Genomic DNA, 10591 nt, shown 5'->3' with positions numbered 1-10591 from the left:
CAGTGGATGACATGTTGGCTGCGGACATAATATCTCCATTTAACAGCCCATGGGGCGCGCCTGTTGTTTTGGTTAAAAAGAAAGACGGGAAATTGCGATTGTGTGGATTTTCGGAAATTAAATAAAGTGTCCGTGGCAGATGCGTACCCCCTGCCGCGTATGGACGACTCCCTCGATGCCTTGTCGGGGGCGAAGTTCTTTTCAACGCTAGATCTCTCTTCGGGATTCTGGCAGCTTCCCCTTGACGAGTCCTCGCGGGAAAAGACTGTTTTCCATACGCCGCAGGGGTTATTTCAATTTAATTGTCTTCCGATGGGGTTGAATGCTGCCCCTGCCACATTTCAAAGGTTGATGGAGCTGGTATTAACGGGGTTGCAGTGGGAGACATGTCTGATATATTTAGACGATATTATCGTCTTCAGCCGCACATTTGACGAGCATTTACTGAGGTTGGAGGCTGTGTTCGCCAGGATGCGTTCCTCTAATTTGAAATTCAAGCCTAAGAAATGTCACCTACTGCAATGGTCCGTGCGCTATTTGGGGCATATCGTTAGTGCGGACGGGGTGGCCACGGATCCGGACAAGACAGCGTGCGTCCGTGACTGGCCAACCCCGGCCACGGTGGGGGATGTGCGTCGGTTTTTGGGGTTTGCCTCATATTATCGTAGGTTTGTTCCGAATTTTGCGATGATCGCGAGGCCCTTGCACCTCCTTACGGGTAAAGGACGGAAATTTGCTTGGGGACCGCCAGAAGAGGCGGCGTTTCAAGGCCTTCGCGATCGGTTGGCTACGGCGCCGACGTTGGATTATCCAGATTTTGATCACCCCTTCATTCTAGATACAGATGCAAGTGACACGGGCATTGGGGCCGTGTTGTCTCAGTCCAAAGGTGGTGTGGAACACGTGGTGGCGTACGGTAGCCGGGTTTTGTCTCCCGCAGAAACCCGCTACTGCGTCACTCGCAGGGAACTTTTGGCTATTGTTTACTTTCTCCACCAATTTCGACCGTATCTCTACGGTCGTTCGTTTATTGTGCGCACGGATCATGCGGCCTTGCAGTATGCTCTCAAGGTGGACCAACCATCCGGCCAGCTGGCGCGGTGGTTGGACACGCTGCAAGAATTTTCCTTTCAAATTCACCATCGGAAGGGGGTGTGTCACGCGAATGCGGATGCGCTTTCTAGGTTGCCGCAGCGATCCCCTTGCGCGTGCGCGTCCGGGACGCATAGGTGTGCGCCGATCCAGCATCCCCCTCAGCATGTTGCGTTGGCGGTCGAGGTGCCTGAGGCTCCAATGGAGCCGGGACCGGCTGATGGGATTTTGAATCTTCCAAGGGCTGTGTGGATTCGGGAATAAATGCTGGACGATTCATTGGTGACCCTACGGAATTGGCCTGCGAAGGAGAGTGGGGGACCGGGTACGTGGGATACGCCGGAAACCGCTCTCCGCGATGGTCTGCTGATGTGGAGGGAAGGGTTACAGGAACGCTGGCGTCTGGTTGTACCGGCATCCTTGCGGTACGAATTGATTAGGACTCTGCATTGCGACACGCTCTTACATCTGGGGGTGCAGAAGACCCTATTGACGTTGCAGCGAGATTACTTTTGGCACAGCATAACAGATGTCGTCGGTCACGTTCGCGCGTGCCCCGATTGTGCCCGGCGGAAGCCACCTAAACACCCATATGTGCCGCCGATACAGTCTATTCAGGTGTCTCGAGTTAATGAATTGGTAGCGTTAGATATTTTGGGACCCTTCCCGCCATCCGCTAAAGGTAATAAATACTTGCTGGTTGGGGTGGAGTACCTCTCCCGCTGGCCGATGGCCTGGCCATTGCCCGACCAGTCAGCGGCGTCCATTACAGACGCCTTTCTATTTGGGTACGTTATGGACAAGGGGGCGCCGGAGAGGCTCCTCACAGATCAAGGCCAGAATTTTTCTTCGAAATTGTTGGGGGAAGTGTGCGCAGCTCTTGGAACTAAAAAGATACGGACATCTCCCTACCACCCACAAACGGATGGTATGGTCGAACGGCTAAATCGGACTTTGTCCGCCATGCTGTGTCACACGGTGAGTGAAAAACAATCAGATTGGGATTTGCATATCCCTGGGGTACTTTCGGCATACCGGATGACGCCGCATGCGGCTACAGGATATTCGCCGTTTTTCCTTATGTACGGTCGCGAAAACGTGCCGCCGATGGATGTGCAGTTGGGAACAGGAGTGAGGGGACCTGCTAAGCCTCTTCCTGATTACATTCAGGACACCGTTCGCCGTGTCACTGAGGCGCAGGAAGGGGCCCGCATGGCTACGGCCAAAGCCCAGGCCCGGAACGAACGGTGTGCTCGACGCTCTAAGGGGGAGTGCCCCTGGAAGGTGGGGGACATGGCCTGGCTCCATTGCCCACAGGTGCGGCCAGGTACCTCTCCTAAATTACATAAACCATGGCAAGGGCCGGTTCGCCTCATCGAGGTTCCCAACCCACAGTCTGCACGTGTTCGGTTTGGATCTCGGCGTTGGTTCTTTCACACGTCTCGCTTGAAACCATGTGGCCCCTCGAACTGATGCGTCATCTCCTGATGTTGCCTTGCCGGGGTCTGTTGCTGCCGACTCACCCTTGCCTGTGCCTGTTGACCCTGCAAGAGCGCCTGTCGTGCCTTTTACAGACAAGCCGGCCGTGACACTGCAGGAGACAGGGGACTCTGCTCGGGGTGTGCCTACCACGGCTGCGGGGACTCCGAGCCCCGCCGCCCTTCCAACCCCGCCGCAGACACGATTGCGGGACACCCCCGACTCTGGGCCTTCAGGGATATGGGACCGGGACGTTGGCGGGCCTCCAATAGCGACAGGAGGACTTCATCCTGTCGCTCTTAAACCCCCGTCACGCTCCCGGTCTGCAGGAGGGCCACCGCCCATCCGGGACGGACCGGCAACCCGCACGCGGTCGAAGTCCCTTACATTTCGTTGATTTATACTGTTCGTGTTCTTGTTGTTATTGTTATATTTATTGTATGCTTCGTTGTCCTTGCATGTATGATGGTTGTGTTTCGCTCGCATTACTTGTTGTTGTTGTTGTTCAGCCGAGGTCGGCTGGAATTTTCTCTACGGGGGAGGGTGGTGTAATGCGGGCGTAAACGGCCTCGCGGATATGACGTCACGGGGGGAGGGGTTAGGTCACGTGAGAGAGAGGGGTAAAGTCTTAAGGGAGAGAACCGGAAGAGACGGGAGGAGAGTTTGGGAATAGAGACAGAGAGAGGCCACGCAGGGCGGAGAGTGGAGAGTGGCGAGATCGCCACACGGTGAGACTCGGCACCGTCGGCCAGCGGTGACCGAGCACGGAGGAACGGGGAGCAGCGGTGGAGCTGCAGTGAGAGCAGCCGGAGGACTGCACAAAGGGAACCTGCAGCGGAGCTGCATCGGAGTGGAGAAAGGCTACGGGAGCGACGGCAGCTGTCGAGCTGCCAAGCGGGGAGGCTCTGAGCGAGGGCCGTGTGGGACAAGTGTAAAGAACCCAATAAAGGACAACGGAGACAGACCCAGTGAAAGAGTCCTTTATTACACTATTATAATGTTCGTGTGCAGAAACTACATGCGTGTGCCTAAAGTCGATGTCTGTGTGTGTGAGTCCATTTGTGTTTGTGTGCATGTAAGTCGATGGGTTTCTACGTGTGTGGGTCCATGTCTGTGTGTAAGTCCATGTGTGTGTCTGTCTTTTTCAAACGGACAATGCCCCGTGTGTGTGTACGTACAATTGTTTGTGTGTGTGTGTGTCAGTCCATTTGTGTGCGTATCTGTCGCTGTGTGTGTTTTAGTCCACATGTGTGTAAGTCCATACGTGTGTGTTTCACTCGATGTGTGCGTGTGTAAGTCAATGCGTGTGTGTGAGTCGATGTGTGTGCATGGCTCCATCTGAGTGTGTAAGTCAATGTGCGTTTGTGTGTCTATGTGTGTCAGTCGATGTGTGTGTGTGTGTTAATCCATGTGTGTGTATCTAAAGTAGATGTCTGTGTGTCACAGTCCATATGTCTATGGGTGTGTAGGGAAATGTGTGTGTCAGTCTATGTAAGTGTGTGTAAGTCCATGTGTGTCTTAGTCGATATGTGTGTGTAAGTACATGTGTGTTTACATCAATGTGTTTGTGAGTCCACGTATGTCTGTGTGTGAGTCGATGTGTGTGAGTCACTGTATGTGTGTACGTCGATATATGTGTTTGTAACTCCATGTATGTGTATCTAAAGTGCATGTCTATGCGTGTGTGAGTCCATATGTGTGTGTGTGGAAGTCCATGTCTTTGTGTGTGTGAGTCGATATGTCTGTGTGTCAGTCCATGGCCGTCTGTGTTAGTCGCTTTGTGTGCATGGCTCCATGTCAGTCAGTGAAAGTCCATTTCTTTGCGTGTCTGTAGGTCCATGTGTGTATGTGAGTGAATGTATGTGCTTTATTGACCTGCTCAAGGCCTATGATACCATCAGTAGGCCTGGATTCTGGATTGTTCTTCATGCTTTCGGAGTCCCTCAAACTTTGCTCACGATCCTTAAGGACCTTCATGTTGGTGAGCGGCCCCGCGTCAAACTACGTGGCTGTCAGTCAGAGCCATTCCCTCTACACCTTGGGGTGTGACAGGAATGTCCTCTGGCTCCACATTATTTAACATATCTTTTTACCACGTAGTTCGTGAAGACTTCAATGGCTGTTCCCGAGGAATTACCATATGGTACAAATACAATGGGAGGTTGATCGATGCCCGGGTGCGGTCAAGGGATGCCTCCCTATTGCTCAACCATGTTATGTATGCCGATGCTCTGGTGATTGCTGCTCACTGCGGCTGAACCTGGAGCATGCCACTAAGAGGCGGGGCCTTACCATTAGCCCCACCAAAACTAAGCACCTGCCTGCGTATTTTGTACCATCGAACAATCCACCCCCACAACTCACAATTGGTGATGCGGCAGTTGTGGAGAGATTGCCGAAATTTCCAATACCTGCCCAGTGTGCTCATGACCGGCTCCGGTTAAACAGCAGAGGTCCCACTCCAAATCAGTGGAGCGGCATTATCTTTTCATCAGTTGCGTAATGCTGTGTGGAAGCTACCTGGTCTTTCGCTCCGCATGAAGCTCCAGGTCTTCTCGGCCACGGTAATTCCCTCCCTTCTCTACGCTTGCGAAAACATGCACCCCCCTAATGGAACATCTTCACCAGTTAGAAACATTTAGGCTGGCCTGCTAACGATCCTTTCCTGGATTTAACCATATATGTGTGTGTGTGCGTCTAAGTTGATGTGTTTCTATGTATGTGGGTCAATGTATGTGTGTAAGTCCATGTGTGTATCTTCCTTTTTCGCCCGAGCAACGCCGGGTACTTACCGCTAGTTACATAATAAATGCTATACTTCCGATATTGTTTGTGCGTGAGTGGGGAGCGGTAGTGCAATGGTTAGTGTGCTGCGCTATAAACCCAGCGACCCGATCTGTTCCCACAGAGCCAAGCCACAACATTTGGCTGTCGCCTGATGAAGCTAATTGTAATGACTGGTGAAACATCGTACTCAAGATTGTAAATGTTGTGGCTTGGTTCTCCAACACAGAACCGGTGTGCTATACTAGTGACGAATTGGACACGTTCTGTTTACGTGACAACCCTTACTAGTTGGCTGTGTTGGGTGGTGGCGGGTTTCACGACACATTTATATATTTACGCAATCTAACCCAAACAAACCTGTATTACGGATGTTTTTTGGAGTTTGCGTGTCTCTCTCCCCGTGGTCGCATGGATTTTCCTCCAGATCCTCCGGTTTTCCCCTCCACATTAGAGTCAACATCACCACGCGTTTAGAGTATTTGACCGATATACATTTCCACACGTTGATAAGCCACTTTGTTGTGGGCAGGTCGCTTCTGGAAAAGAGCGATGTAGCTCAAGTGGGCTTGGCCTGGTAAAATAAAAACTGTGGAAATATTTTAAATAAAAGTTTCAAAGTAGTGAACCAAGTGAAGACAATTTAAACTTAAGCAGAGAATTAAAGCAAATTCAATCAGGCGAGGGCAGGAGGCAAGGCCCCGCGTTGTAATGTTTCAACCTGGACATCGCTGCTACTCAATTGATATCCCTACGAGAGAGAAGGAGCGAGGCTCTACCTGGGTAAACAACAATAACAACCACGAAGTGAACTTCTCACCTCGGATCTCAGTGTGAGCGCGCGCACAGAGAGGCAGCGTCCTGGTATCTCGTGACGTCACGCGGCAGAAGGTGACATGACGTCACTTGCGGGGTTCAACACACATCCCCTCCCCCAACGAGTGGCGGTATAAATTTCGATTTAAAGCTTTCGTGACTGCAGCAACGTGCGGGGTCGGTGTTTGAAGATCGAAGAGGAGCTCCCCGTCGCTGCTGCCCCGCCATTCCACCTGCCACGTGGCGGCTCGATCCTCAGCCGCTTAGCTGCCCCATAGTGCACCGCCAGGTAGGCGGTGCGTTAGCGAGCGGGGTGAGTGCCACGTGGCGCGGGGCAGCGCAGCCACAAGAGTGGATCGACATCCGCGGGAAGAGAGGGTGGCTGTAAATTTCGATTTAAAGCTTTCGTGACTGCAGGGATTCATCTTCTTGGTTCTTTCGGTAAAGTCACGTAGAAGGGAAGTAATAAAATAATAAAAAACATAATAAAATAATTCTCACGACGTTTCGGCCACAACGCAAGCAGCCGTCCTCAGGTGAAGAACAGGGTGTCGGAAAGACAGCGTCTGAATGAACACCACCAAGCTTGGCAGCGTATATTTAAGCTGGGTTAGAGGAGGAGGGCGCCTTGACAAAGGAATTTGCATATTTATGGTAAATGCAGATATGGGATTAGTCACTACTTGTGGAATGTGTAGGTGGTGGGGGGGGGGGTCTCAAAGTCATATTATGCTCGTGTATTATGTAGGATTAGCAGTAATAAAGGGAGGAAGTAGGTTTAGCAGTAATAAAGGGAGGGAATTTTAATAGTAAGGAGCTGCAGCAGTAACAATTCTATTTCTGATGGTCTGAAATCCGTTTTAGCTAAAGGGCTAAACTTTGCAGTCACACCTAGACACATACCAGTTAATGATATCATTGCCCAAGTAGATGTGGCTCTCAAGGGCCTTGAAGTTATTTTACTGTGTCGGAGCCACTTATACAAATGTAATCCCATTTGAGTAGTATTCGGGTTATTATATGAGATCGTGAGTGTGAAAGTGTAATGTTGTGAGTGGTGGTGCAGTAGTTATCACAGTCTGCTACTAACTCTATGGACAGAATTTAATTCCCTCTCACGGATATCAACAGTGGTAGTGAATATCTGAACCGGTCCTGTGCCTCCCATGTACGCTTACGTCGTGCAGTGTGTAAACAAACATCTAAATTATTTCGATGATTTTGCTGCAATAAATTTCCACATAAGGCACTTTATTAAGATACCATTTGTGGTCAGATCGCTTCTGAAAAATAAGCTTAGCTTAGTGGGTCGTTCCTGGTAAGAAAATTATCATTCAGTTTTTTTTTATATATATTTTTAAGTGGTTTGTTTATCTTTGCTATACTATGCAATCATATCGTGTTTTTGTATTGTGTGTTGAAATGTTCTAATCCGCCCCTACTGGACGTATGTGAAAAATAGTTTTGTAGCCCGTCGAATTCTTCCAGTATAAATATGTATGGAGACGTGACGTCGTGTGTGCCGTCCAGTGCGATGACGTCATTTGTGCTGGGCGGCTCGATGACGTCACGTCCCCTAGAGTACTTCAGGGATACCCCGTGACGAAAGAGGGGTCACTGTGGGAACGGATAAAGTGAGAAGGCTAGAAAGGGAACCAGGGTGTAGAGCAGACATGGGCAAAGTACGGCCCCCGGGCCGTATACGGCCCCTTGGGCTTTTAAATCCGGCCCGCCGAACTTGTCCAAATATTATTATTAAATTCTATTTTACCTTCATCCTGTAATGCCCCAATTTCCCCATTAGATGGCGCACTTTGACCGGGAGTGTGGTGTACAGTAGAACCTCTGGTCACGACCATAATTCGGTTCTTTCGGTAAAGTCACGTAGAAGGGAAGTAATACAATAATAAAAATAAAACATAATAAAATAATTCTCACGACGTTTCGGCCACAACGCAAGCAGCCGTCCTCAGGTGAAACCAGGTCTGTCGAGGCGACAGCGTCTGAATGAAACAGCACACGTGCTTAGAGCATATATATATAAGCTGGGTTGGAAGGGGGAGGGGGAAAGGGCGCCTTGACAAAATAATTTGCATATCAAGAGGAATTTAGCATTTTTATTGGAAATGCAGGTATGTGATTAGTACTACTTATGTCCGTGCATTATGCAGGATTAGCAGCATCAAAGGGAGGGGATATGGGAAATGCAGGTATGTGATTAGTACTACTTATGCCCGTGCATTATACAGGATTAGCAACATCAAAGGGAGGGGATAGGGGTAGCATTAATAAAGGGAAGGAGTGTTAATAGTATATAGCTGCAGTAACTAAAACCACCACGTAAACAACTAAAGTATAAACTACATAGTATCACCATTATACTAAATATACTCTACAATAAGCTGAGTTACTAACAGTAAGTAATACATTACAATTCTACGTCGTAAAAAATATAATATGCTTCCATCTAAACTTTATTCTCTTACATCACACGAGTCTACACCGTACTATATACTGCCATAGACAAACCCAACATTAAATTATATACTGTATTGCTATAAACCACCTTATCCATTGTAATATTACACTATAGGTGGGTAGAATAATACATAGTGTAATATTACAATGGATAAGGTGGTTTATAGCAATACAGTATGTAATTTAATGTTGCGTTTGTCTATGGCAGTATATATATTGGGGGGAGCGAATACCTTGGTGACATGACGTCACTAGCGGGGTACACCCTCAGGCATCTCACGCCGTCGAGGTAATGCGGAGTTGTGACGTCAGAGAGCGGGGTTAGAGTTTAAGTTTATTAAGATTCATTTTCCTTTGCTTCCTCTCTTGAATAGTCCCCGTGGGTGCGTCAACTCAAAAACGTCAACATTATTGTGTGTGTGTGTGTTTTCACTGTGTGTGTGTAGACTGTGTGTTGGCAGAGTAGGCTGGCACAGATGGTGCATCGGCCAGTCATCTCAGTCAGTCGACCCATGACACCTGCTGGGTCTACCCCGTGACCTCCTGCTGGGGGGCGTTCAACACTTCACGTGGCCTTAACGTGCACATAGCCTGGCACAAGCGCCGTGGTGACATCACCGCCACTTTTCATCAGCTGCGCAATGCTGTGTGGAAGCTACCTGGTCAGTCGCTCCGCACGGACCTTCGGGTCTTCTCGGCCACAGTCATGCCCTCCCTTCTAGAGGCATGTGAGACGTGTACCCCTCTAAATGGAACATCTGCGTGAGTTAGAAACATTCGGACTGGCATGCCCACACTCAAATTGAAGGAAGCCAAATGGTAGCACATTATCTATTTATTGCAGAGGTTCAAGGTTCAAATCCGACAGGTAGTAACATTAAACAAAACATGCAGCGTCTGCTTAACAGTGGATGTTAAACATGCTATTGTGTAATTCAAAACATATAGGTCATTGCATTTTGGTGTCAGTCCAAATTTACATGACGGAGATTACACACAAATTATCGCCCCCTGCTGACACACTCATGCCCAGATGCAGGTTGGTGCAGGGCCACCTGTTGCCACACAGGAGCAGCTGCCACTTCGGGGTGCTCTTCAAGCGTTTGTAATGAGATATGCCGAGGCGATTAAGCAAGCGCCATATGAATGCTAATATTATTATAACATCATGAATGCTTCGGAGCCTATTGGCTCTCGCTCCTGGTTCGAGATCTACCCAACCCACAGGTCCACAAATACTGGCCACTCTTACTCTGCAGTTGAACCTAGGAATTGAGTGTTCAACTTCATGTTCTTTAATTAAAGGCCTGTGACAAAGGTGAATGTATTGGGGCGTCATTGTCTCAAGCTTACACATCTACCGGGTCTCCATTGAAATTTGTATCATCTAAGTCCACCCACACCTCCACTTCCACAAACTGCTGGGAGTTGCCTCGTTCTGCATCAGTCAGAATTCTCCTCCTGCTTCACGTTGCCGCCATCGATGTGAAGGTCTGATTTTGGAGTTGAATCTTCATCTTGGCATTTTACCTTCATACTCTCTGGTTCTTTCGGTAAAGTCACGTAGATATAAAAATGTAAAAAAGAAAACACGACGTTTCGGTTGCAACACAAGCGTCCGTCTTCAGATGAGAAAAATTATCTGCTGTTATGGCTTTATATAGGCACGGGGGGGGGGGGGGGGAGTTTGGCTGTAGGAGTTCACAGGGGAGAGGGGGGATGGTTTGTGGCGTGCATGGACGGGTGAGGCTGGATAAATTAGCATGTAAATGGACTTAAATTAGTAATCGGACAACAAGACACCATCTTCTCGATTCAAGTTTTGTCTGTGTTTGTATATGTGGATGGCTTCATGAACAAATCTCGGATGGTGGCCCGAGGGTTTGCAGAGCACCTTGGTCTCGGAGAAAACAATGTCATGTGTGCCCCCTGTGAACTCCTA

This window comes from Lampetra fluviatilis, chromosome 78 (assembly GCF_964198595.1).
Source record: "Lampetra fluviatilis chromosome 78, kcLamFluv1.1, whole genome shotgun sequence".
Taxonomy (NCBI): Eukaryota; Metazoa; Chordata; class Hyperoartia; order Petromyzontiformes; family Petromyzontidae; genus Lampetra; species Lampetra fluviatilis.
The sequence above is the reverse complement of the archived record's forward strand: the minus strand, read 5'-3'. Positions refer to the sequence as shown.